At 44.2% G+C, this 26,852-nt stretch overlaps 1 protein-coding gene and 1 long non-coding RNA gene across 8 annotated transcripts in view; one reads left to right on the top strand and one right to left on the bottom strand.

The window, feature by feature from the left end:
- Positions 1-2,260: 2,260 nt before the first annotated feature.
- LOC308063444 lies at positions 2,261-7,309 on the bottom strand. Of its 3 annotated transcripts, none has more exons than XR_013927960.1 (3): positions 7,164-7,309; positions 3,672-6,189; positions 2,261-2,580 (listed from the first exon to the last, which is right to left on the bottom strand). It is a non-coding gene; the product is annotated as an uncharacterized lncRNA (long non-coding RNA). The 3 variants fall into 3 exon arrangements; XR_013927961.1 differs by having other exon boundaries at positions 2,261-5,368; positions 6,008-6,189; positions 7,164-7,307; XR_013927962.1 differs by having other exon boundaries at positions 2,261-6,189; positions 7,164-7,307.
- Positions 7,310-7,315: 6 nt separating this feature from the next.
- SATB1 (SATB homeobox 1) overlaps positions 7,316-26,852 on the top strand; it is a 94,111-nt gene continuing 74,574 nt past the window's right edge. For 2 of the 5 annotated variants that reach the window (XM_080386425.1, XM_080386430.1), the window contains exon 1: positions 7,316-7,453. The gene's annotated coding sequence lies outside the window, so the exon portion shown is untranslated. Of the gene's footprint in view, positions 7,454-25,882; positions 26,553-26,644; positions 26,715-26,852 lie in introns of those variants that run through there. The other 3 variants (XM_080386427.1, XM_080386429.1, XM_080386426.1) reach the window with 3 other exon arrangements.

Raw genomic sequence — 26,852 nt, forward strand, 5'->3', positions numbered from 1 at the left:
CATTTTAATTTAGTTAAATTCCATAAAAATATAATTCCAACCTTGTATCTCACAGGACTCAAATCAATATGAGTGTCTAGCCATGCTACCATTACAGCTTCTAGTGGGAAACACACTGAGAATTTTCATTATAAATAATATGCAATCCAACAGTTTTCCTGTGCTGTCCTTTGTGATACAAAATAAAAATGGACTAGAAACTCTACTGAAAAGAGCAGTTGTGAGCAGATACTAAGTACTGGTGTTAATACGAAATCACCTGTTATGAATAAAGATACTGATTTATATGCTTTATGGCCTAATCCTATAAAGGATTCTGGCACTCCAAAAACCTTTGGTGCTCCACCATTGAACTTTTTGGCCCATGGTCCCCCACCAGGTATTCAGCATCATGTTTTACAAGTGCGACTTCCTGTGTTGTACATGGAGGCACCTGGGTGGCCTGGACAGCATGCCTTGACCTCGACATAAGATGACTGGAGTTAACCAGGGAAAAAATGAGGTTTATCCCATACCTAAAATCCTGCCTCCCTTTAAAGCCAGGGCTTTACCTGAGGGTTACCTCTAAAGACAGGGCTCTATCCAGGGCTGTCCTGAGAGATGCCTCCATCCACTCAGCATCTACACCTTGATTCTTTTTATGAAAATAGGTTCCTGTGATCTTTCCTTCAAAACTTATGTTTTATTAAAACATAGCTGGAGGAGAAGCCAGCTTCCCATCTCCCTCAATATAACGACTCTGTGATTAGAGCACTCAGGCAATCATGGGATTCATCTCTCATGCCCTGAAAGGCCCCAATTCACAACTCCTCTCACCCCAGGGAGGGCTCTGACCATCAGGCTGATGGTTATTTTAGAAAAGGCTGTCTCGACCCTTCTGCTGAAACAGTGCCCTTGAGCACAAACAAATTCAAGATTCCTTAGATCATAATCTAATGTTTAGGTTATTCCCAGGGCTGGGGCACACACCGAGTTTTCTTGGGATTATTTCTGTCTTCGCTCTGTTAAATTGTTGCAGAATACACACAACACCCCCCTCAAAAATGTCCTGGGAGTAGGTGCCATCATTCCCATTGTGACCCTGCTGCACTTTGTCAAGGAACCAGTCTGTGGCACGCTCCAGGAATGGCCAGGAGGTCAAGACAACCGGGACACTTGGGTGGAGGAATGTCACAGTCCTGGGGTCCAGAGGACTTGCGCATGAGCTCAGGAGTCCCAGGTGGAAAAGGAATTAATCCAAGGCATGAATCATGAGAGGCAAACGTAGTTCTTTGAGGTTTAGGCAACTGCTCGGCAGAGGTTTTTGGAATCACACCTGTTTTTTCACATGCTTGAATTCTACCCAAGCCCCACTCTTCACACCATCCAGACCCTCTTATTGACCAAAATGCAAGTACTGACAGAGACATCTTTGCGCTCACCAAAATATATTTTTATTTATGAAAAGAAAACAACCAACCAGCAGCAGTTAGTGAGGACACTTAACGTTGAAAATATTGAGTTGTTACCTTCACAGCATAATCCTTGTCATAGCTCAGCTGACAGATTGATTATTCAAAGTGTGGTGCACCTATGGCTGGGAATCATATTGCAGGGCTTAGGGCTTTAAACTAAAACTGCCCTGTCTGTCGATAAACCCCGAAGGAAGAATTGTGCTAAATCCTGTTTTCACTTCACAATATTCCTAAGGTGAAAATATAATTTTGCGTAAGTAAAATGTTTGGTTTGACATTGTGACTAATGTCTTGCACTCCATACAGAAGCATTAGTAGAAGGCCTTACTAACTAGATATGGTAAACTACAGACCAAAGACACATTGCTTTAAAACTTCCTTATTCTGGGCATGTTCTGCAGAGGCTTTTACAAAATCTCTACACTTCTAATAACAAGAGGTACTTGTGTCTGTAAGCAACTCAGTGGTGAGGTGGTTATATTCTCTCTATATGTAATAGCAGGAAAAGCCTTTCCACTGCACTTAGCAGGAATACAAGAAAAAAAGGTGATTTTCTCTTATTTCTTGTTTACATAAGCCCATTTACTAAGATCTAGTGGCACACCTTGTAACTCCTAGTTAGGTATTCAGAATAGCAACATGACTATAAGTTAAATATAATTTGTGAAATATATGCCATATTTGATAAAAAATGCATGTAGTCAGAATCATATGATGATTTTAATTTGCATAGATGTAAAACCTGAATTTATTATACACAACCTATATTTGTGAAAGTAGACAGTCACCTGGTTTCTCTTCACTGGTTTAATCTGGCAGTCCCTCACTAGAGGCAACAGAATTTTTAAAAGCAGCCAAGGCGAACCAGACACCAAGAGGAAGGAGAAAAGCAGAACAGACAATGTGCAGGAAAAGTGGTTCACACAAATAATAAAACAACTCCTTCAATCCTTTCAAAAGTTATGAATTTAGACTGAAAGAAGATGGAGAGGGCAGTCAGGCAAAAGAGAAGTGAGCCTGATGTCACTGATGAACCTGCAACAAGTTGATTTTCTCTTCCGTAAAGCAGATGTTTTAAGGAAACGTAAAGGGTGCAGTTTACAATTTTAGGTAATCAAAAGATGCCCTGCAACAGAGATGTGGAGCAGAAAATAGTTGTCACCTTGGAGAGAAGCTGAATGGACTGAGGTACTGTGTAGCATCAGGGCCTGTAAACATGAACCTTTAATGAATGACTGGAAGAAACTTAAGCCAGTGTGGAGACAGACAGATGAATTCGTTACTATTGACATGATGCACATTTCAGTCAACGCATTTTCAGGAAAAACATTCAGGTAGTGAGGTGGCATAGGCCTAAGCTCAGGAGATTGGTGTCTAACCAACAAAGAGTAGAATAATCAAAAGACTACAGAAATGCAGTGAAAGTAGCAGCCACATTCAGAAAAAGTTATCTGAGTGTCTTCCACTGAGCCACCATTATGGTACCACTGTGGTAATGGCCACTTGCACTTAAAACATGCACACAAAGCCTCGTTGTAGTCGTTCAGCGCCATTTTCATCTGACAGATAACACTAATACCTGTTGGAATATAGTTATTCAAACCAAGTCTTAACATTTCATCAAGGTGCTGAGACAGCTCTGTGTAGACCGTGCTGGTAAGCAGGTTTTTTTGCTATGTTTCACAAGTACTAACATAAAAATAGATTACAAAACTTAGGCTGCTGTTTTTATATGTTAAGAGGGAAAAAAAGACACGAATGTTATTTTCAGTTTCTGATGTGCTTAGCTTAAAGCAAACCATGAAGAAGGCAAGCAATCATAAGAAGTGGTGGCATGTACTGTTTTTCACTGCTACAGCATTAGCCATATACAAGCTGGAAATAAACCATACTTGGTTAGATACATATTACTTGAGAATGACATAAGCGTTCTGAGCGTTACTGAAAGCTCTGCTGGCCATCTGTAATTTCAGGCAGAAGATGGTCTACTCTATCAACCATGGGTCAACATAACTCTCAAGTATGCACACGTCCACGCAGCATTTCTTCTTAATAATGAACATTTCATTTCAAGCCCCAGCTAATATCAGATACAGAAAAAAACCTCCACAGGTATTTATCTGGTTCCTGGATTTATGTGGGTGCTTTTAACCCCACTCCACTCCTCGCTCCACTTCCCACCCCTCTCTACTCCTGTCTAAAGATAAAGATATTTACATGTCTGAAAGGAACTGGAAAGCATCTGTGATATTTCCCAGAGGATCTGATAGCTCTTCTCACACAAAGGCGTATTTCCACATCTCTATGTCACAGCAGCACTTCAGTAAGGGGCACCTCAGGAAGGGCCTCTGACAGTTTCAATTAGCAGAACCACAACTTTCACTACCTCACTTGAAAGAGAAAGATTTGAACAGAACTATTTTCAGTTAATATTGTCGTTCACTTGAATTGGCTATGTCTGTAGTCCTTCTAGGATGGGTCATCCATAAGATGGTTCCTGGATAAATGTACTTTTACAAGTTGTGCAAATCCCTAAAACTCATAGCACTTTGAAATCATGTGGATTTCTGGTGTTCCTTGGCAGGCTCTAATCCACAAATTCATGAGTGGCTCACTGTGATTCATATGGCACTTTCATTTTTGGCAGGTAATGCTAATGGTATTGGAGAATGACTATTTGAATAAGATTTGCACCCACTTCCCTCAAATCAGGACTCTAAAAATGCTCAAAATGGAGCTGTCAGCATAAATACATAAAAAAATATGTGAACATTTATTCTGTATAGGGTTTTGACTGTACAATTCCAGCCATCAGGGATGAGCAGGATGAGCAGGACTTTCTGTAGTTCCTGTAGAAGGTTGGGCAAGCAAGCATCTGAGGGTGGACATTGCGGAAGAGGAAGTATCTACGTGTCAGTAATAGGAAATTTATATTGTACACCTGCTTTTTAGGCATGCCACCTGCGCTCAGTCATACCATAACATCGCTTTGATGACATGCCACAGCTACAAGACCAGCAATATACATCTTGTTTCATTGATCTGAGTGACACAGCTTGGTAAAACTCTCTGCTTAATGGTATCAATCATAACTCTCAGCCGCAGTATATGGTTGCCCCGTACGTTTTTCAGTGTTTAGACCCATGCTAAGTATTTTGCTACCGAAAGCACTGAAGGAGCATGATGGTGAAAACAGAAGCACACGAAGTAAGCAACAGCACCTTATCTATACTAATGATGGACTGCTCATTATATTTTGTTGGCCTGGAACTACATAACATCCAGCAAACACTGTTTACAGTAACCTAATAATGAGCAATTCTGTTCCTGTTACAGCTCACAATCTCATATTAAATGTTTCTTGTTTCCAAAGTAAATGGCCCTATGTAGTTGAAAGGTATCACCACACTTTTAAAAAAGCTGGATAAATCTCATCTTTAGGAAAGGAAATGTGATCTAAAAAAAGGGATGTGTATTTTGACTAATATACAAAACTGACGAAAAGTAAGGTTTATGTTACTTTTTTTTTTTTTTTAAGAAGCCTTTTCCATATTGAACTTGAGCATCTTTAAGAGGGAGCTTGGTCTAAATTCAGTTCCAGTCCTGGATCTACTCTTAAATCCATGTGTGGCCTCAGGCAAATGTGTTAATTTTCCTGTTTCAGTTTCCCTGCCTTTAAAGTGGGAATAAAATGTGACTAACACAAATAGCTTAGCTGCAATTTATGAGAATGAGTAACTTGATTATTAGATTTCTGAGACATGAAACATGATTATTATTAGGACTTACTGACCAGCTAGTCAGAAGATACAAATAAAGGAGATGGGTCTTTGACAACAGAAGGATGCTGGTGAGTCAGTCAGTCAGTCTCAGTGCTATGTGAGGAGGCAGCTCTAGGGTGCGGATAGTTGGACCTATAAAAGTGAGAATGCCCCGTTTGTACTGACTTTCTGTTTATTGCCCTGTGGTACCTAAAGACCATAAAAAGCTAAGTCCTCTCTGAGAAATGAACAGGTCCAAAGCGCTACAACAAATCATCTGCAGGCAAATAATTTTTTATCTGTATAAGAGAGCTCGATGTTATTTTCTAGTGGAAATGCCACAATTGATTAAAGACTTAGCATTTCTATTTAAAATGAGAGTAGTGGATGATACATTTTAAAGGGAGAAAAAGTCAGAGGCCTGATAACATGGAGATAATGGGGTAAATTAATTTCTGGTGTTGCTGCAGTAATTCGGTACTCAACATATGGGGTCCAAATTTACACCACCGTATATAGTATAAATAGGAGTGCCTGTTAATAACTATAACAAAAATACTCTCCCCACTGGCAAGGTCAATATTATTAATTGTTATTCCTATTATTAACCTTTGGGCTTGTGTATCCTCCACGGATTAATGATTATTCAATAACTGTGCTACAAGGTTGCACTTTCTAAAAGCAATTAGTGGAAGGGCGTACCACTGGTTAACTAGGAAAAGCACTGAGGTATGGACCTCATGGTCTTGGTCCTGTTTCCCAGACATGCAAAGGCACCTGCAGGAATAGTACCTGTCAGTTCCCAGAGCTGAATGAGGAAATCTGCCTCAAATCAAGGCAAACAAAACCCGGAGATTGGGCTGACATCCAGGGTCCCCTCTTCTCAGTCTCCTAGGGAGCGAAACAGCCTCAGGTTTCGGGGAAAGCTGCGCTCCATCGCCAGGTTCACTCTCCGGGAACTCCACTTCCATACCCTGTACCGGCGAGGATGGGAAAGGGCTTAAAAACAAAAGAGGAGAGAACAAGTCCCTCCCCAAGGAGAAGTTAACACGAATAAAGGCAATTCTCAGCCCGCGTTACTGCGGAGCACGTGGTGCCACCGGCGCGCGAGCCGCGGGTGATGCGCGGTGGGACACGGCCCCGCCGGGGCAGCGGCGGGCGGCGACCCCCGGGGATGCCGCCCTCGCCCCGGGCATCCCCGTCCCGCCGAGGCCGCCGGCGCGGTCGCGGAGCTTCGGCCTCAGCCGCCTCTAATGGCCGGCGGCCGCGGGGCGCTGCCCGCCCGAGCGGGGCCCGCGCCGGGGCGCAGGGAGCAGCGGGGGCGGGGGGCAGGTGTGGACATAAAGGAGCGGGGGAAGGATGCGGGGAGGGGGCCCGCGGGGCAGCGGGGAGGGGGCCGGGGGCGCCGTGCCCGGGGAATGCAACGCGAGGGCGGAGGAGGGCTCAGGCCCCTCTCGCAGGGCAGGGGGGGCGGCAGGGGGGGCGCGCACACGCACACACCCCCACCCCGGCAGTGCCACCAAGTCAGCCCCACCGCCACGCGGGGCCGGGGGCCGGCAGCGGGCGGGGACGACGCGCACACACACACACGCACACACACACACACGCACACACACAGGCGCACACGCAGCCGCCGCTCGGGGTGTGTGTGTGTGTGCGTGTGTCCCGCAGCCCCCCGCCGCCGCGCAGGCGGGAGGCAGCAGGCGCGGAGCAGGCGGCGGCGCCCCCCCCCCGCCCCCCCCGCGGCCTCCGCCGCCGCGCTGCCCCGACGGCACCGCCGCCCCCTCCCCGGGGGCAGCGCGCACCTCCCCGCCCGAAAGGGCCGTGCGCGGCAGCGGGCGGGGGGGGCGCAGACACACACACACGCACACGCACACGCACACACACAGAGACAGGCACACGCACACGCACACGGCCAGCCAGCGGCAGGGCTGCCCCACGCCGGTACCTTGCTGCCCGGGTGTTTTCCGTCCGGGCTCCTCCTTGCTGAGGCAGCTCGGGAGCGGAGCCGAGCGGGCGGGTGTGTGTGTGTCTGTGTGTGTCTGTGTGTGTGTGCGAGAGCGAGCGAGAGCGAGAGAGACTCTCCCCCCTCCCCCTCCCCCTCCTCCTCCTCGCTCTCCTTCCTTTAAACGCCCACTCCTGATGGGTGAAAAGACAACTTGAACTTCAGTGCAATTAACTTCGCCGGCGCCTCGGAAGCCGGAGGTGTCGCCGGCCTCGCCCGCCGCGCTCCCATGAGTGAGTCGGTCCCGCTCCTTCGGCGTCGCTCCTCGGGGACGGGGGGGGGACGGGGCCGTGCCGGGGGCACCCGCCGCCGTGATTTACCGCGGCCGGCGGTGCCGACCCGGGCGGGCGGGGGGGAGGCGCGGGGCGGGGGGCTCCGCTCGGCGCTGCCGCTGCCGGAGCCTCCCGGCCGCCACGGGCTCACACCTGCCGCCGCGCCGCGGGCGGCCGCCGGCCCCGCTCCGCTCCCCTGCCCGCCGCCTCGCCCGCCGCCGACGCGGGGGGGAGCGGGGGGAGCGGGGGCCGGGGGAGAGCCGAAACCCCGGAAAGTTTGGCAAACTTCTTCCCCGGCCCCGCGCGCCTCCCGGCAGCGGCGGGCGCGGGGCGGCGGGGCGGCAGCACCCCCGACGGCGGGGGGCGCGGGGCGAAGCGGCGGCTCGGGGCGGGTGCGGGAAGGGGGTCGCGGGGTGGCGCTTCCGCGGCGGGGGGCGCGGGGGCTGCGCGGGCGGGCGCGGATCGCCCCGCCGGGGGCGCGCCCGTGGCGGTGGGTGGCACGTCCCCCCCGGCCGCCTGCGGCACGACCCGCCGCTGCCGCGGGGAGCGGTGCCAGGAACTCGCCTCTGTGCTCCGGGATTTTATTTGTGATTTTTCCGCTCCGTCTCCACACCCGCCGCCCGAGGTTTTCCTCAAACCGCCGTCCTTTTGTCGCCGGCTGCGGCGGCTGCCCGGGGGAGCGCTCCTGACAGGCACCTGCCCGGGCCGGAGTTTCCCTCCGCCAGCCTCGGGCTTCCCGGACCGCGAGAGAAACTTCGCTAAAACCAAGTTGGATGCGACACTTCGCACCAGCTCCTGAGCTGCGATGAGTTTAAGCTGAGGCAGGCTCTCCGCGGGCTGCAGCCGGTCCCACCGAGCGCAGCGCTTCTGTGAGAAGAATTCACAAATTCAGACGCAGAGACTCCCGGGCGTACGAGCCCGTAGTGCCCCTTTCCCTCCGGTCCCTGCTACTTGGGTGGGAGTTAGCGGCCGTCCCTTACTTCTACTTTATATTATTTCGGCACAGTGCATTCATATATTTGTCTGCTGTAGTCTGCTGGCAAACATTAGCATTCAAGCTTACATTTTTGACAAATGTGCAGACAGGAATAGCATGAATAGGCATCTTAAATATTAACAACCTAAGCATCTGTTGTGAAACAAATTTAATATATTTACTCTGTTTTTCTCACATTGTTAGAAAAGGTTACAATAAGTGTAAAATTTCAGCTGTAGTTAGCACAAGGAATGCTTGGATATTTCACTATCTCTTCAAGCATTTAACACAATCACCAGATAGAAATGTGTCAAATCAGGCGCACTATTCAAAAACAACTTGAAACAGTAAGCGTAAAGACGTGAATGTAGGATGTTCTCTGCAATTTCTATCTTCTAATTACTGTGCAGCGCTGTTTGTAGAATTTGAGAGTGCTCTTCTCAATCCCGTATTCCTATATGCTCTTTAGCAATTTTGTACTACGCTCATTTTCTCATTCATTTTCTCTGTGAGATTGTTACTGGTATTACCTTGCTTTTCAAGTCGAAGCAATGGTTTGCACAGAAATGTCTAATAACGTGGAGTAGGTAACAAAACAAGCAGGCAGCAAGTGCAACGTGTTCATGTATAAGCATGCGTCTGAGCAGATAGCACACACACACATAATAAGGTAACAGAGGAGAAATTAAAAACACTGGCTAGTATGCTATGTGTGCCCACACTTGAATGCAAACAGCTAGTGGAAAAGAAACAACTGACTCCAAGGAATTCCTGCATCCCTGGAATAAAACTCTTCTGAGTAGGACAAGAGCACAGAAGAGTGAAGTCTCCAAAAAGACCGTAGAGTTATTTCAGGAATCAGTGCGTTCCTTCCCTTTTCCCACAAGTTCAAATATGTAATAAATAAGCCCTTTGTATGCAAAAGAGTTGACTGGAACAAAAAACATTTAAATGGAATGCTGGTTGTGCGTACACTTCGAAAAACTGGCCGTTTCCTTTTTATATTCTTTGTTCTTAATACTTCAAATAGGAAAGTAGCTCTCGCAGTTTCTCCTCTCCTGTTATTTTAGTGATACACGTGAGTCCCAACCTACTGCTGCACACTCCTGAGAAAGCACTGTGAAGGCAGGCAAGTCCATCTCTGACTCGCTGCTGGGACACGGTGCTTTGGCAGGATGAGACGCAGAGGGTCTGTCACGACAGCCCGAGCTTGTGCACGAGCAGGGCACCTTTGGGGTTTGCAGCCTAGGCCCAGCAGGTCAGCTGATGAGCACCTGCCCTCTCGCCGAGCCTCCCAAGGCAGGGCAGGCAGCACCAGCCCTGCCTGCAGCCCTGCCTGCAGCCCTGCCTGCAGCCCTGCCAGCATCCCACGGGCACCGCCACCCTCAGTCCTGCCCGCACGGCCACCCCTCCCGCGCAAAAACCTCTGCAGGGTAGGAAAGTCCTGAATAAGCACTAACTCATCCCACGTTTCGGGTTTGGGACAGGGAAGGGTTTAAATGTGTGTGACTGCCCTTTAGATGATGATCAGCTGAAGTCTGGTGTTCTTGGGGGAAAAAACCTCCAAATCTTTTAATTGTATCAACCACTCAGTTTTTGGAAGTATTGTCACCTCTTTTTATTGTCACCTGTTTTTTTACTCTAGACATCATCAGATGAATTTGAAGTCCTTCTTAAGGTTTCCAGCTGTATTTTGGGGGGAAAAATATAGGAGATTATTTTATTAATAAAATACTTTACAATATATAGAAGAAATATGTTAAAAGTAGATTTCTGGATTAGAAATGTAGGAAATAGGATTTCTGAAATGTTTCAGTCATATTTCTAGGAACTACGCTATTTTAACATAGATACTACTGAAGCATTATATTGCCTTCTTGTATATAACTGCCATTGCTCTCTCTAGGTATATTTAATATATATCCAGTGAAGCCACAAACTTTCCTTCTACAACAGTTTAAACACATCTGGAACATTTTACTTTCTTATAATTTATGTTAATAGATGTAGAGTGTATATACAATCTTCTCCGAAATCATTGCTTTTTCCAAAGGGGATTTTTTTTACTTTCAGTCAGGGAATATATTTATAAGAACAAAATAACTCAAAGTATAGGCAATTCTATATATCATTTTATTTTCTGTTATATTAGGTTGATTATATAAAGCTTTCATTTAGAGTGATGGGATGATGAAATTACAGAGGAGTGATTGGCTTTTGTTTTTTTTCAAATGGTTCAAGTGGAGGGCTGCAAAAATGAATGTTTTTGGTAAAGTTCTTTGAGTACGTAGTATTTTTCATAGAATTCTGACAAATTAATTGAATAGAAAAGCCACAAGTCTCTTCGCATGGGGGGCTATATTTTCAGGTAAAATGGAAGTTCTGCTTTTGCCATTATAAGCATCAGGATTCAGTAATCTGTTCCTCTTGTGGAATGAACACTTTCTACTTAAAGCTATCATGCACCTACTGTTTATTTACGCTGCATTAAACTGACAGCACGGCAATCAGAGGAAAAATATGACTTACTTTCCTGAAGTAAACACCAGTTTATAGGTTAGTGCATGTATTTATATTCCTGTCGCCACTAAATAATGGCTGTCTCCATTTTAATATCTACCTGTGGTGTTATCCAGGGCAGCTGGCTCTTCCCTGTTTAAAATGAGGAAAAAAGGAATGGGGGGGTGAGAAGAAGAGAAAGTTTTGTTATCATGCCACTCCAAGAGGAACCTAATAGAAAAGTGATTCGGTATTCCTTTCTGTGGCATGCAGAAGCCAGTTTTAAAGACATAGCATTCAGTTTTACTTGGTGTATTTGAATTGCATCTCAAACAGGGAAAACAGAATTCCTTAACAGTATTTGTCTATCCAAGTCACTGAAATTGTATATTCAGGCAATGGCAGATTAAGGGCAGAAGCATTTTATTAATAACTGAAAGCACATATGTGTGTGTGATGAAAAATGTTCTGCAAATCTGTCACTATGCAATCAAGTGCATTTTTTAAACTTTGGTTGTCACAAAGTTGCTACTGATTCTAAAAAAAAAAAAAAAAAAAAAAAAAAAAAAAAAAAAAAAGTAAAACAGTTTGATGGTTAAAGAGTAACTTCCAGTTCTTATTGCTTGTTTTACGGAAATTTTGCAACTTTATAAAAGTCTGTGTCAGAAAACCCTATTGATGTTACTTGTAATCTTGGACTAATGCATCTAAGTAGCTGGCTTTTGAACTGAAGATAGCTGCAGTCAGAATAGCCTACAGTTTGCAGAAAGCTTCCCTAAATTCTCCGTCAGAGGATTCCATTAATAACCTCTACCTGGGAGGCCCATTTTTTCCTCAGATTCTGAAATTATTATACTTAACATTAAGTTAGCTTGTATGTCAGTTTCCATGTGAGCAGCATCATGAACTCTCAACTGCCCCCTCATCACGACTTGTGTCACTTCAAAAAGGGTATACTATCATGTTCCCTTAAAAAATGCAGGTATTTTCCAACATTTGCCATCCTGTGGCATCTACGTTTACCACAGTTATCACCAACGCTTCATTACTTAATTGATATCCATTTTGATGCTCTGCAAATGTCGACTTCCTAATGGTTTCTGCACTGCATTGCTCTCAGTAGGTGTAAGTCATGATAGAGATTAATTTTAAAGAGATTTACCGGTACTGATCTTGTTCATGTGTTCTGCTCTGGTCCTTGTGCCCTGCACCAGCTGTAATCTACTCAATCTGCGTAATCTGGTGCAGTGTAGTAGGAACGGCATAGTAATAGTAGAGTACAGGAGTAGAGCATAGTAACACACCTCAGGGACCATCTGAATTGTAAATACCTCCTTTTAAACTTGCTGGGCCTGACTTTCCTCCCATGCACACTGGTGTATCTCTGCCGAGGTTGGTAGACTTCGTTTTTACAGTTCTTGTAAGGGATGAGCGTTAGGTGTTCAGACAGGCTGAGGGACACGCTACCACTCTGTTTATGCCAAGGTCACCTTTCAGCATTTATTTAGGACACCAGTACGCAGCGATCTCTTCGGAGCTCAATTTTCCTGTGAGACTGTGTGCATTTGTGTATGCTGGGATTAGGACAGGCTGTAAGGAGGCTCCCTCTCACCAGAGCCTGAGCTAGGTTCTCTGACCTGTGGTAAGGCATCACCGAAAACAGGTCTCCACAGCTGTAGGTTCCCAGGAGTTAACTCTCGCCAGCTTGTGCTTTTCTGTCGTGAACTGCGGGTTGGATCGGCAGAAGCATCTGCTCGCCTGCAGATGGACCTCAGTCACCCCAGCTGCACCTGGGTGCAGAACATCAGGATGGGCCACGTCCGTCTATCGGCTGTGTTGGCCTTGCGTAACTCCCAGCGACTATCTGCTCTATCTCTTTCCCTTGGCACAGTATGACATGATATGACCTGAGGAGATGAGGGAGGTGCTTTAAACCTCGAGTGCATCTCATCTTCCCAGGATCCTGCTCTGACAGGATTTATTTGGCCAGCAGCAATCATTTGTGTGTCGTCCCACTTGCTGCTCACTAGAAGAAGTGGTGGTGCACTCGGATCGTGTATGCCTGGAGGATTGTCTCGTAATCTTTTCTGGTGTCTGGACTCTTGGTTCTGGTTGAGCCCTGACAAAAATGGGTGATCTTGGGTAAAAAACTGACCGCGCCACATTTGCAATCCTTAATGCCGTAACCCTGATTTTGCAAATACCTAGCACTCACAACTTCGTATGAAAGAAAAGGAAGCTGCAGCACACAGTCCCTCTATAAATGCAGCCTCAATATGCCCCTGGCTTATTTACCCACATATAAAATTACTAACATATATATATATATGTTTCATAGAACACCGAAGGATTAAATATTTCTTTATATTTGTAACTCAATCCTAAAGCAGAAAGCATGGTACAGCACAAGTGCAAAGGATTGCTGCTCTAAACTCAAACCCACATGCAAAGGGACAACAAAGATATTTCCTTTTCAGTTACTGCGCTTAGAATATATCTCTGTTTGTAACAGCCAAGTAATCAAAAACGTTTTCAATGAACAGGAGAAAAATTCTAAATATCATACACGCCCTGTATTCCCAATTGCAATGCATTGAATAAAAGACAGACAGAGAGGAGGGGAGAGAGAGTATGTGTGTGCACAAACTCACAGAAAGACCAAAGGCAAAAAACAAAGTGGAGAGAAATTGCAGAGTGAGTTTTAAAATGTTTATAATCAAAGATTAAATTAATATTTTTGTGGAGAGCCATATTAGGAAGATTTTTAAATCATTAACACGTCTCATCATAGGTGGGCCTCCTTGATAAATGTAAGAAGTCTCAAGAATAATTAAAGGCATCTTAAAACTTAAAAAATGACAGTTTTAGCTTCTAAGAGTTCATTGTAATATAATAATACTGTATGCTTTTTGGTGTTAGTTCTGCACTAGACATTTAATTACAGTCTTTGTGAGACATGTTATCTGTATAGTAACCAGTGCATAAAAAGAATGATATATAATTTTACATACAAGCTCTTGCTTGCCAGCTTTCTTTTTAAGATTATAGATTAAGATCTCCAATCCAGAATGTTCATGTCTTCAATGAAAACAACTTAATTTTACAGAATTTTGGGGAGGAATGGGGCACAATGCAATAGTGTTTCTTCTGCTACACTTCTTTTTGCAATAATACTGAAACTGGCTTTTAGCAGGGTTGTTGTGGTTTGGGTTTTTTTCTGTGCAAGGGCCCAAACTCAGTGCTTCTTTGCTTGTTCAAAGGATAGATTTTAGAATACCAAATGAAAAAAAACACATTTAAGTTCTATATTGAGAAGTAAGATTAAAAAAATCTAAGAGTAGTTTGGTAGGTTATTCACATGTACAGCTTAGTGCTTGGAGGAAATTTGGAGCTTGCCATGTCACATATTGAATATTGTCAGAATCACATTCTGGATAATGTAAATTTATGGGGTTTGTAACTTGGTCCACACATTGCTGCAGAAAAGAGAGTGCACTTGCAAGAAAGATCAGGTGCATAAAATTAGAGGTTTTCTTTTGATACATTTGCAGATTCCTATAATTGTGCAGCTTGCGAGAAGTGCTCCTCCACATACTGAACTTCCCACAGTTCCCCGTGTTTTGCACTGCGGTCGTTGCAGGACGAGGCACAATGGAACCGCATCCAACCATTTCAGAGCAGAGCTTTTCGATCGATCATATTTATGTCCTCTTGCGGGTTCTGGTTTTCACTTCTTAACTAGCAGTAGCGTGCAGGAATGGTACAACATTGGTGTTGAGCCCTTAGTTTCGGTATGCTTTGTAAGAAAATCTCACAGGAAAATCAATCAATCAAAATCAATCTCTGTCCCATTGACTGTATTTTATTGACTTTTTCTTTTTTTCTTTTCTTCACCTGACTCACTGAATACCATAACCTTTTGTCCATTCCTGAATAATTTTTTAATGATATTTTTAAGATAAGGATGTAATAATTTCATAATAATATTTTTATATTCAAAACTTGTGATTCCACTGCTTACTTTATTGGAACTGCATGTCCTGTGAGAGACTGACTTCTGCATTGCCACTTAAAATGACAGTTAGGATACTCATAGATGTAGTTTTTATTTTCTAAGCATTCCAGAAGAATTTTATAGATACCGTGCAAGAAAATTGAACCAGTAGCATTTTTTTTGTATGTGTAGCATGATGACAGATACGCCTTAAGAAACATTATACTGTCTGATAAATTGCATTTCCAAGCTGTATTTCATATAGGTTCTGTCTCTTTAAAAATGCAGTCTCCTCTATTTGCCCTATTAATTGTTGATATGTTGCCATCCACGAGACAAAAATTAGAGCTGTAATTAAATAATCATGTGATGCTCCTTAGTGCCAGTGAGAGCAAACTCATTTTTCCAGGCCCTGATGGTCACTGATTATTGTATTACTACTGGCTTGCTTTATTTTTTTTTAATGGCTCTATATTGCTGGGTTACCTAACCACTGCCCTTCTTTTCAAAATTAAAGGAATTGAAGAACATTAAGTCACTTAATTGGCCAGTGGTCTACGGGGACACAAAGTAGTCATACCTCCTCTGCTTTTTGGTCACTCAGTTGGTTCTGCTGGGAGAACTACATCAGTGGTGTGGTTGCGTGCCATTTAATTTACACTGGTGTTTTGGCTGGGATGGATGCATATAGGGAATGCCAGGAGAATTACAAAAGGAGCAGGGTATTAAAATTCAGAAATGATTAAAATTGAAATAAAAGGATGCTGCTTCTTTGCCAGTACTCTGGCAGTCATAATGACACACACAGATTAGTTTCCACCTTCATCTTTTCCTTCTTTCTCATTTCCTCTTGTTTATTGTTGACACATTTTCCTTATGTCTCTGCTTCTCAGTGGTTTTTTTCACTGTTACATATTCCTACTTTTTCTCTTTCCTTAAGCATGGAGAAGCTTACTTAACCTTATTATAACAATAACAGAATAGGTTATTAATATTTAATATGCACATGATTAAAATTTCTCTCTTAAACATAGGTCAGCTCTATTATTAACTGACATGTTATTTTTCATTAAAAAAATTTTATTCTGCCCTTACGGTTTCTCAAACACCCTTTACTTTGGTGGTGATTTAACACATAATGTTTAGAAAACTCTGTTAGGCTAGTGAAAAAAAAGAACTTACCAGTCATGGATAATCAATTATGCATGAATTCAGATATAACAGATGGAAACTGGTGAGTTAAAGTTTCTCTTTAGCTTCGTGATTTTTTTGTTTTGTTTTTGTGACACCTGTCTCTTATGTATAGATAAACATCTAACATAGCATACTGCTTTTCAAGCATCTTTGTGTTTTTTTGCTTTTTGGGTTTGGGGTTTTTTGTTTCTTTTTGGTTTTGTTGGTGTGGCATAAACTCATTTTCCCCTGTTTATAACTTACTATTTTTAATTTGTTTGTCTGCTAGCATTTCTATACTGCCTTCCTTTTCTAGGGCTAAACTGTCCTATGATGAAGCCAGCATTTAATCTTCCAGTAAGTTACACAACATCGTTTAACCTTAAAATTGTGTCAGCATGATATTTTAAATTGTGTGAGTTCACTTCTGCCTTCAGCTGCTTATGGCCTATAGTGTTATGACATTAAAGCAACAGGGTAGACTGTGACTGTATATATATTCATATGTGCATATACACGCATTCTTGTGATTGTGATACTTAATATAGGCGTTCCCTCCAAAGGCATTAATTAAATTTCTTTCAATCATTTGACAATGAAGCAGATTGCTTTTTATTAAAAAGTTCAGTATGGACTGGGCATAATATTTCTTTTGGTCATGGAAAGATTTTCCCAGACCACAATCAAGCTGAATATACGATAACCCTTTGTGATATGCCCACAGCATCAATCGGTTGGTATTAAGAAGAGCTAAATGTGTTTTCTTCCTCTTTTTACACAGGAATCTTTAAAAGTGGTTTAAGCACAGGCTTAGGTGTGAGCTGACAGGTTTTTTTGTGTAGTTCATTCATGCCAGCGTGTTGAGGGATTCTTGTATTTGAAGGTGTCTCGTGTTTCAGAAACACAGGGGTAACTTGATTTGGACATTACTTTTCTATGACTGGGATAATTTGGAGCATATCTTCACCTGGCTCCACCCACCTTTGAAGCAGCACATTTTCCTATGTGGTGCAGAGAGATTTTCCATCTGTATACCTATAAAGAAAAATGAGTTGAGAGAACGCACCGCATCTTTTTCATGAGCAGAATATTTCAAAATTTCTCGTGAGCATCTTATTAACATTTGTGAAGAAGAAAAAAAATCTAATACAGGAAGGAGTTTGTTGTGTAACCTGCCAGAAACAAATTATATAGAAGAGATCCTAAGGAAATGAACACAGATGCTGTGAAAATAATTAGTTTCGAATGTTATTTCTTCTTTCACAGCTGAAGCTCTGCTAGGTAACTTCATGTGCGTGCCTCAGTTTCTTCTTACTCAGCTATTCTTATGTTCATGTAAAATACAAACGTTCCCCCCCAGTTTTTGTGTTTAAAACAGGAACTAATTTTTACACACTTACTCAGGCATTCCCTTCTGGTGCTTGCATGAGTATAAATGAACTATCATAAATATTAACCTCATTTTGCCCTAAAAATATTGTAATCTAGTGGGTTCCCAACTGCTGTTCTCCATCTCAGTTTGTTTCCGTTAGAGCTACTTAGCAGGATATCTAGAAATGTAGTTGTTTTAGCAAATAGATACGTTAAATACTTGAATACATTTTCGTTAATCCCCCCTTGCCCCCCTTTTGGTTTTGTTTTTTTTTTTCCTGTTCTTTGTTTTTGTTGGTTGGTTTTTTTTTTTTTTTTTAATATTGAACATTTATGGGGTACTTAGAGTAACATTTTGGAGTGACTTGGTTTTGCCTGGTGTTTGCATTTAAAGAAAGCATTCCCTGACACATGTGTAAGTGACCTTCAAGGTTAGTGACATTGTATAGATTTAGCATATAGGTTTTTATGTTAGTGCCTGTGTATTAACAGGTACTTCTTCCTGAAAAGAACTGTGAAAAACTCGTGCATTCAGTCTTCCTTATTGTGGAATCATCTGAGTTTGAGATTGGAACCAGCCCTAGAAGAAAAAGCAAATTCGGCCTAAACCACCAACTTTCAATTTGTTTTACACCAAAACCACACATTTTGCATGTATTTTATGTACAATGCATATTGACTTCTGTCAACTTTGGCTGTAATTAGATGCACAGTGTTATTTAAAAGGTTTTGAACCTTAGAAAAAGTGTAGTAGAACCTGGGCAGAGTTCTGAGTTAACAGTGAAACTGGAAACAGGACATTTCATGTGGTTTTGGGTTTCATAATGAAAGTTTGACATAGTTCAAGTCATCAATCAGTTCTAACCATTTCCTCAGACTAGAATTCTTCCATGTTTTCAATTTTTATCAGTAGATTTTATTCATACTATCAAGTAAAAGAAAAAGGTGGTTGTCCCCGCTGATTAGGTATTTCTATGTAACAAGTCACTGTGGTTTCAGCTTGACAGCATGAGCACCTAAGCTCTAGCTAATAATGCTTGAATAATCCTCTGTAGTGCTAACCACAGGGGTTCGGACTGTTTTCTACCATAATGGACAGCTTTGCTTGGGCTGTGTGAAATTCATCCTCACCCAGAACTGCTGGATGAAACTTCCGTATTCCTAAAAGCATCCTTTTTTTTTTTTTTTTTTTTTTTTTTGGACCGGGAAAGAAATGCAGTTGTTGGATGTGATGGAAGAGGATTTGGGAAAGGAAAGAGAAGCGGAATTAGTCAACAAGGTTGCAACCACTTTAGAGATAACTTGGTGTAACATTGCTTTTAACAAGTTAAAAAAATGAAACTACAGATTTATGTGTCTGGGGATCATGGCTCAGATGCTATTCAATTAATAGGGTTCCTATTCAGACACATTGCTAAAATAACCGCTTATCACTAACTCTTCTTTTAGGTAACAATTGTATGTCCATTTCATGACTAGGAGTTACCTAGCACTGTAGCGATCAGGGGTTTAACAGGAACCATTCTTTTTTTCACCTCCCCCATGTCCCATGTCCAGCGTTCCACATTAAACATCTTCACACGATAGGACTAAAAATTATACCTCTGGGGAGAAAGCCGTGAAATTAGTGAGCTGCTGAACATACACTTATGACACAGGTAACTTGGCTCATCCTAAAATGCCACTTTCCTCCTTTCTTCCAGCTGCCTAATTGCATTAAATATTATTATATAAAGTTCTATTGCGTTTTCTTTATTTGGTCTTTTTTGTGGAAGCAGTTGGCTGTAGCTACCACATGGAAATTACAAGCATGACTCATCAAGGATCTAGCCTGCTGTTATGGATGGAAGAGGATACAGTCCACAAAACACTTTTTTGGAAGTTGAAGCTTTTTATTTGAAGTAGTTCTGAAATCCATAGTCGTCAAAAATATTGGTTTATATTAAGTAATGTATAGATAATGTTTGTGGAAGTTGCAATGCACGTTCATTTAGGAAGTGAATTCAGAGTGTTCACGTACCAGGCAGAGCCTGTGCAGCTAAGTACAGAGTAAAATTTATGTGATTAACCATTAATATTCATTGGTGTGGTCTTTTGTGGGAAAGTGGACACCTGTCTATTAGAATTTCAACCAGCTAGGATTTCTCATGGCAGCCAGAGATGAAAGACTCTCTATTCTCATTAGCAGTCATGTTCGCCCTTCACTTCATCGTGCCAAACAGTCTTGTTGAGTTTTACTTCATAATTTTCTTCCAGCATTTTGCTGCTCCGTGACTCATTTGGCACGAAGGGGCAAACTGAAATGGCTGTTGGGGCCATATCAGCAAATGTATGTATTTCCTTCGGTTGTACAAGCATCTTAGTCAAAATAGACATAGAGCTATGAAAGGGACTTGTGTAAAATGGTGCAGTGGTTTGCTAAAAGTAACTTGTTTTATCCAAAACCACATTTTGCATATTCTGATTCAACTCTATTTTTAAAAAGATTCCATGATTGAAATACACTGCAGAAAACGTTTGCAGGAGTAAACGAGCCTCGTCACAGAGGCAATCAATAGGGAGATGTCTGTTTGTATATGATTTTACATATCTGCAAGCTAGCTGAGACATCCAACTACAAAATGCTGCACCATGGGACACTGTGTAGATACCTGATACTTTCCGAGGGATTTGGGGTCTGTAAACTAATGAATGCACTACATGTAGCCATATATGTAGGTTTTTCACCTCTGACGAATATGGTAAGGATAATTTACTTCACTTAATAAGCAATTAAGTGCAGTTCAATACAGCTGACTATCGTAAGTTAAATATTCATTTTACGTAACTGTTTCAGGACATCATGTGTGAGAGAACACAAACGAGCAGAAATTGCTCATGCAAAATGTGAGAGGGGACGACAGCTTGTGTGCGATGCCTTTCAGTGCTATGAATTTCATTTCATAGCACTTTTGCTTTTTGACAGGCATCCTATCCAGGCTAGGGCAGGTTGCAGTCAAAAAAATCTAGGTTGGTATGCAACTTTTGAGTTCAGCGTGGGGGATGTCACAGAATGCTGCAGTTCGCATCAGTGTGCATCGGATTCTCGGGTCGTACATAGGCTGAGATTGCCACAGGCAGGTTGGTCACAGGGTTTGAGTGGTGTGAGGCAACTATTGTTCAGGGAAAAATGGAGGGGAAGTCAGTCAGAGGCGAATGAAAAACAACTTCAGAGGTGCAGAAGTTGTAGGGCCAGGGGACTGCATCCGCACTGCAGCGGTGACTACGCTGAGGCTTGCGCGGTAGGGTGCATGCCCCTTCACACACAATTCTGTCTAACCCATGCGGCAATTAGGCGCAAGCCCATCGGGAAGCCATCCACCTTTTAGCCGTAGGTGTTTACCTTCAGGAAGCCGTGGATTGGTATTTTCATTGCTTTGCTGTCCAGCAGTTACCATTAGCCATAAATGTGCACGCATCGCCCCTCGCAGTGGGGAAAATGCATTCAAATCCCCACTGAAGTGAGTTTCCCAGCAGTCCTGCTGCCGCTGCACAGCTCTGCATCACCTCCAGCATGGGCTGGTGCTTACAAGTTGCCCGAATGGCCACAGAGTTGTCAGAAGTACGTATGTATAAAACCCAATCAGCCTGATCTCCCCAAAGAAATCTGATAAAAGAGAATACACAGCCATGCTGGTTTTGCTTTGCTGCCAGGTCATTTCTGTTTGCATTGCACAAAAGCCAAGCCTCAAGATTTGGGCCCGTATTTCCTCATTTATTTTGAACAAGGAAAGATTGGAATAGAGACCTTAGGAAGCACCGAGGCGGCCTGCCACACTGGAGAATTTGTTTTGCTTTTCAGCTACTGAGACTGCTACTCAGGAGTTAATTCACCAGGGGGTTGAAAAAACACAGTCCAACTTTTTAAGTATTTGTCTTATTTCAACACAACCTGGTGCAAAATGCATGTTCGTATCATAAACACAGTGCAACAACTTTATTAAGGATTAATAAGCTTTATTAAGCATATATTTGTCTGCTGTATGTTGACTAGAAGTTATGAAAAATGTGATGTTACTATTGCTGCGTGTTTAAATGATTGCCTGCGTATGTATCCATGACAATATCTATTCATCTTCTGTTCTTTATATATGTTTTTATTATAAATCTCTTTATTCTAGTGGAACATTTTAATATCAAAGTTGACACAGTGAAGTGCAAATTGGAATAGGACAAATGTAAAATCAGATATCTGTATCTTGAATTGATTCCAAGTAGTTTGGTATTGATAAGAGATATCTGATGGTTGTCTATACGTCAAGACGTAGCAGCCTTCAGTAATTCGTACTTTCTAGTCAAAGCAAGGGTTCCACGCTGAGCCTTCCAAGTCTGTAGTAAATACTTTGCCAGGCATAAGCGATATATGGGAATTAGATTAATCCATGTTGTAGGGAGTTTATAGGGTTTAGTACATACATGCAGTTTCAAGAAGAGAGTTATATTCCATTATCATTTATCTCAAGCATAGGAAGCATATGCATGATTATATAATTAACAGAATATTTGTTTGTCAGTGTTTGGTTAGTGTGCGTAATAATATCATTATTAGGCCTTCTGTGCTCCTGTATTATCAGATTGTTATCTCCCTGCTCCTTTAATTCACTGTCTCTGCTTTTTAGATTAATCACTTTGTTTTAATCTGGACATTTTAAGGGCTTTTTTTGACCATGAAGGGAATGGTTTATGAACACCAAAGCGAGTTATTTTAGAACAGATTTTAATCTTTTGTTGTTGTTCTTCTGTTTTTTTTTGTTATTGCCATACCCTGTAATCGCTGGTGGTTTAGTCCCAAATCTTGTTCCAAATCATATTTCTAAATATCTGCTCTAATTCTAATCAGCTCTGCATTTCTCAAATTATCTTGAACGTCCTTTTCTCCCATCACACTGCAGGCAGCATACTGCCAGCTGAAACGCTCACCCTTCACGATTCTCTTTAGTGGTCAGCCTTGCTCACTGCTCAGGTTCACTGTATCACCCTTTCCAGAGAAGGACGACAAGGGATACAATGTTGGTGTTTTCCATTGTGCCCGCAAAGTTTGAATTCAAGTAATTTAACACCGTTTTTCCTCCAAGTATTCAAACGTATTGGGAAATAATAATTCTCTTTTTCCGCGCGCACCCCCCCCCACCCCCCCTTTAGAGGGACTGAATAATAATCAGTCTTGTTGGAAAAAAGATTGGTTTCTAAATAAACAACCCACCAGACAGTTATCCCTTCATCATATGTTATGGAAGATGTCATCTACATTTTCCCTTGTTTTTCTTTGTGAGACATGTTTCTTGGTTGGTTTTCTTTTTTCCTTCTCCGCACTCTCGGTAACAGTATTAGTAACCTTTCTCAGGACATGCCACCCAGGCACAACTTTTCACGTTTCCTCTGTGCGCCACCTCCACTTGCTCCGCTGTGAATAATAGCATTATGTAACACATTCATTTTCAAGCGCCGCATTTCTTTGCTTCTGAGATTATAATCTATTTTGTGCATTGCTGAATATGATAAATATTTCATGTATTTCACCCTATTACCATTTTCTGTTTCCTGCATGCCCTGTACGCTGTTTGTGCTCATTTTGGTAAACGTCAGCTTGTTTCTTTACCTAGCCTCAATGCAATCCTCTTCTTTTATAGTGATATGCGTGTAGCGATGATTTTGCTCTTCATAGATTTATTGATTCACCTTTTCTTTGTTCAGAGGCCACACTGTTTTGTGTATTAAAGAACCAGTATTAGCCTCCTCACTTGCCTACTCTTGCTGCTGCTTCAAGTTTGTGTGTGCAGTTCGGTATGGGGGGGTGTGTGTGTATTTGGGTTTTGTTGGTGGTTTGTTTATTTTTTTAAAAAGTTACTATCCCAAATATTTTCGTTACCTATCTGTGCAATAATTCACGTTTCCTTTGGTCGCTGACGCAACTTTCCTTTTCGACGTAGCATATTCAAACACTGTTCATTTTATCAATAAAGAAGTTTAATTTTTTGCTTATCTCGTAGCTTGTACAAACTTGTTGCTTTCAAGTTTGTCTAGTTGGGTTACTTTTTCCCCCCCCAAGTGCATGACGGGAAAAAGTCATGTCTGTCTGGCACTTATTTATTCTGTCAATACGTTTGCACCTTCCAGCGTTCCCCTTCCAGAGGCGGCTGTCGGTCCCGCTCCGCAGAGGCGACACGGGGTCCGCCCCGTAGCGTCCCGCGGCGCGGCGGGCCCGCAGCACCTCACCGCAGGAGCACGGAGCGACTTACTGCGCCCACCGCGGGGTGCGCGGCCGCACGACGTGGTCAGCCCCGGCGCCCCCCGCCTCACCCCGCCGGGGCTGGCGGCCGGTGCCCTGCGCGGAACGGGGGCTGCGCCGCCCGGCCCCCGCCGCCGCCCGGCAGCGCGCCCTGTGCTGCGCCTTCCCCTCCGCGCTGCCAGGGGCGGGCGGCCCTCGCCCCCCAGGCGGCCCGGGGCTGCCCCCGCGGCGCGCCGCGCCCCCACCTGCGGCAGCGCGGGGCCGAGCGCCCCGGGCCCCCCCGCCGGCCCCGGCGCGGACACCGGCCGGGCAACGCGCCGCCTCCGCCGTGCACCTGCCCGCCGCGGCACGGCCCGCGCAGTCTCTGCGCCGAGGGGCGGGGGTTGCGCGGGCGCGGCGCGCTCGGCACGCCGGCAGGATATTGTTCAGCCTTCACCCCCGCCCCTCCTCCTCCTCCTCCTCCTCCTCCCCCCCCCTCCCCCTTTCCCCTCGCCACCCCCCCGGTCCCCCTCACTCCGCGCTGCCGCCGGCTCGCCCCCTCCGCCGCAGGCCCCATCTGCCATGTGCGTGCGTGCGCGCAGGGGGCGCGCGGCCGGCGCGGGGCGCGCGGAGCGGCGGGCATTGTGCGCGGCGCAGCCAGGGCCGCCTCACCCGCACCCAGCTGGCTGCAAATTCGTGCGCGCCCGGAAGCCGCACGCCCTCTTCCCCCGGCCCCCCCGCGCACCTACCGGCGGCGGCCGCCCCCCCGGCCCGGCGCCCCCTCCCCGCGCCTTCTTGCGGTCCCCCTTGCCACCTCTCCTCTCCCGACCCCCCCGCTTCCCCCCCCCCCCCCCCCCGCTCCGCCGACCTCCCCTCCCCCCCCGCCTCTCTCCTTCACCACCTCCTCCTCCTCCTCCTCCTCTGCCACTTTCTCTCTCTCTCCCAGGACGCGTCGGATGATCCGGGGCCGCCGGGGAAGGGCTCCGGGCAGCAGCAGGGAGGCTGCGTCCTCCTCCCGTCTCGGGCTGTAAAAAAAAAAAAAAAAAAAAAAAAAAAAAAAAAAAAGCCGGTGGCCTCGGTGTTATTTTGTATTAAAATGAGGAGGAGGAAGAAGAAGCAGCGGCAGCGGCAGCAGCGGCAGCGAGCGGTAGCGGAGAGGAGGAGAGGAGGCTGTGAGCAGGGGACGGCGGCGGCAGCAGCAGGAGGAGGAGGAGTAGTGATGAGTCAAGTAATAATTTAATGGGGACAGAAACAGAGAGAGAGGGAGAGAGCGAGAGGAGGGGGGGAGAGAGCAGAGCAAGGCAGCTCCGTCCGGGGACACACACACACACACACACACACACACACACACACGTATATCCATGTAACATCCAGCAACAACCACCAAACCGGCCTAAATAACAACCATACTCGGCCAGCCAGGGGAAACGAGAATTAAAAAAAAAAAAAAAAAAAGACAAAAAAACAAAGCCTACCATTATTATTCTTTTTCAATTATTATTGGGTTTTTGCTGGCTTGGTTTTTGTTGTTGTTGGCTTTTTGCAACCTTTCTATTTTGTATTTTTTACCCCTTCTTGTGAGCAACTCTTCTCGGAGTTCCCAGATTTTCCTTTTTTTTTTTTTTTTTTTTTTTTCTTCTTTGCAGAAGCAGAACCAGTTTTTTGTGTTTTGGTGGGTTTTTTTATTTGTTTGGGGTTTTTTGTTTTTTAATAGAGAGGTTTGGGATATTTTTTTTTTTTTTTCATTATAATTTCTCCCGGTTTTGGACTCGGAGGGAGTGAAACCTCGTCACTTTTTGTAGTGGTGGTGGTGTGCCTTGTTGTGTGTGTTTCCTTCCTCCCCTCTGTTCTTTTTCTCTCTCCCCTCCTCTCTCGCTCCCTTTCTCCCCCCTCACTCGCACAACAGCCCCCGGTAAATGAGAGGAGACAGGTCCTCTCTGCCTTTTTCCCCCCCCCCCCCTCCCCTCCCCGGACCGCAAAGGCGAGATTAAAAGTGGCATTTTAGTGCCTTTTCCTGCAGTTTTCTCTGCACTTTTTTTTTTTTTTTTTTTTTTTTAATCTTCAGTAGCGATCTCTGGGGCTGAGGTTTCCGCAGAAAGTTTGGGGGCTGTTACGGTGTGTATTTTTGCGGAGGGGGAGGGGAGCGGGCGCCTTCTGTGTGTGCAGCTCCTCTGGGTGCCTATTGGAGAATAATAGTGTAAGTGACAACCTAGAAGTAGACTTTCTGCTCTTCACACTGGATAGAAAAGCTGCCTTTTTTTTTATTTTTATTTTTTTTTTCTTAACACCCCCCTTTCTCACTTGCTTTTGTACGCATTGGTTTTATTTTTGAAAGGATAGCTAGACTTAATTCACCCTCCACCTCCATTTAAACCTGCTACTTTATTTTATTATTATTATTATTTATTATTGTTATGAATTCCTTGTTTTGAGCGTTACACTTGTCTGATCAATTTGATCTTCAGCTCCTTCCGTTGCTAAACCTCGAAAACTGGCTTTCTCAAAAGACATTTAATCTGTATTTTTTGTCCATTGCCGGTTTTGCTCATGGCTACTCTGTTTCTCGCTATCTATTTTTGCCCCTCCCCGCCTAGAGGAAAATAGCAACAAGAAAAAAAAGAAAAAATAAGGGGATATTAGGGGAAGTAGTCCTCAGGTCTGCTGCCCCCCCTCTCCCCCCCCTCCAAAAAGGGGGGGACCTAGAAAACATCAGTCTTGAACTTCTTCCTCTTCAAGAACCCGGGCTGCAAAGGAAACCTCCTTTGTTTTTGTTATTTATATGCTGTCAAGTTTTGAAGTGGTGAGTTTCGGGTCGGTTTTGCTAATTTCACTCAGAAAACTGCAGTGTTTCTGTTTCTAGATAAGTACTTTGCTTCTTTGTCTCTTTAAAAGGTCACAGGGAAAGCTTGGCCTGGATTGTGAGAGCCATATGGAACGGATAAGTGCGGAGCCTCTCTCAAATGTGATTATGGGTTTTTATGGGGGAGGGAGGGAGGGAAGAGGAGGGGAAAGGCATGGGGAGGGGGCTGATTCAGGAGGAGAGAAAGAAATAATATAATACCGGTGGCGTTACGTCGCGACAAAAGGAGATACCGCACCG

This window comes from Falco punctatus, assembly GCF_963210335.1.
Source record: "Falco punctatus genome assembly, chromosome: 4".
Lineage (NCBI taxonomy): Eukaryota > Metazoa > Chordata > Aves > Falconiformes > Falconidae > Falco > Falco punctatus.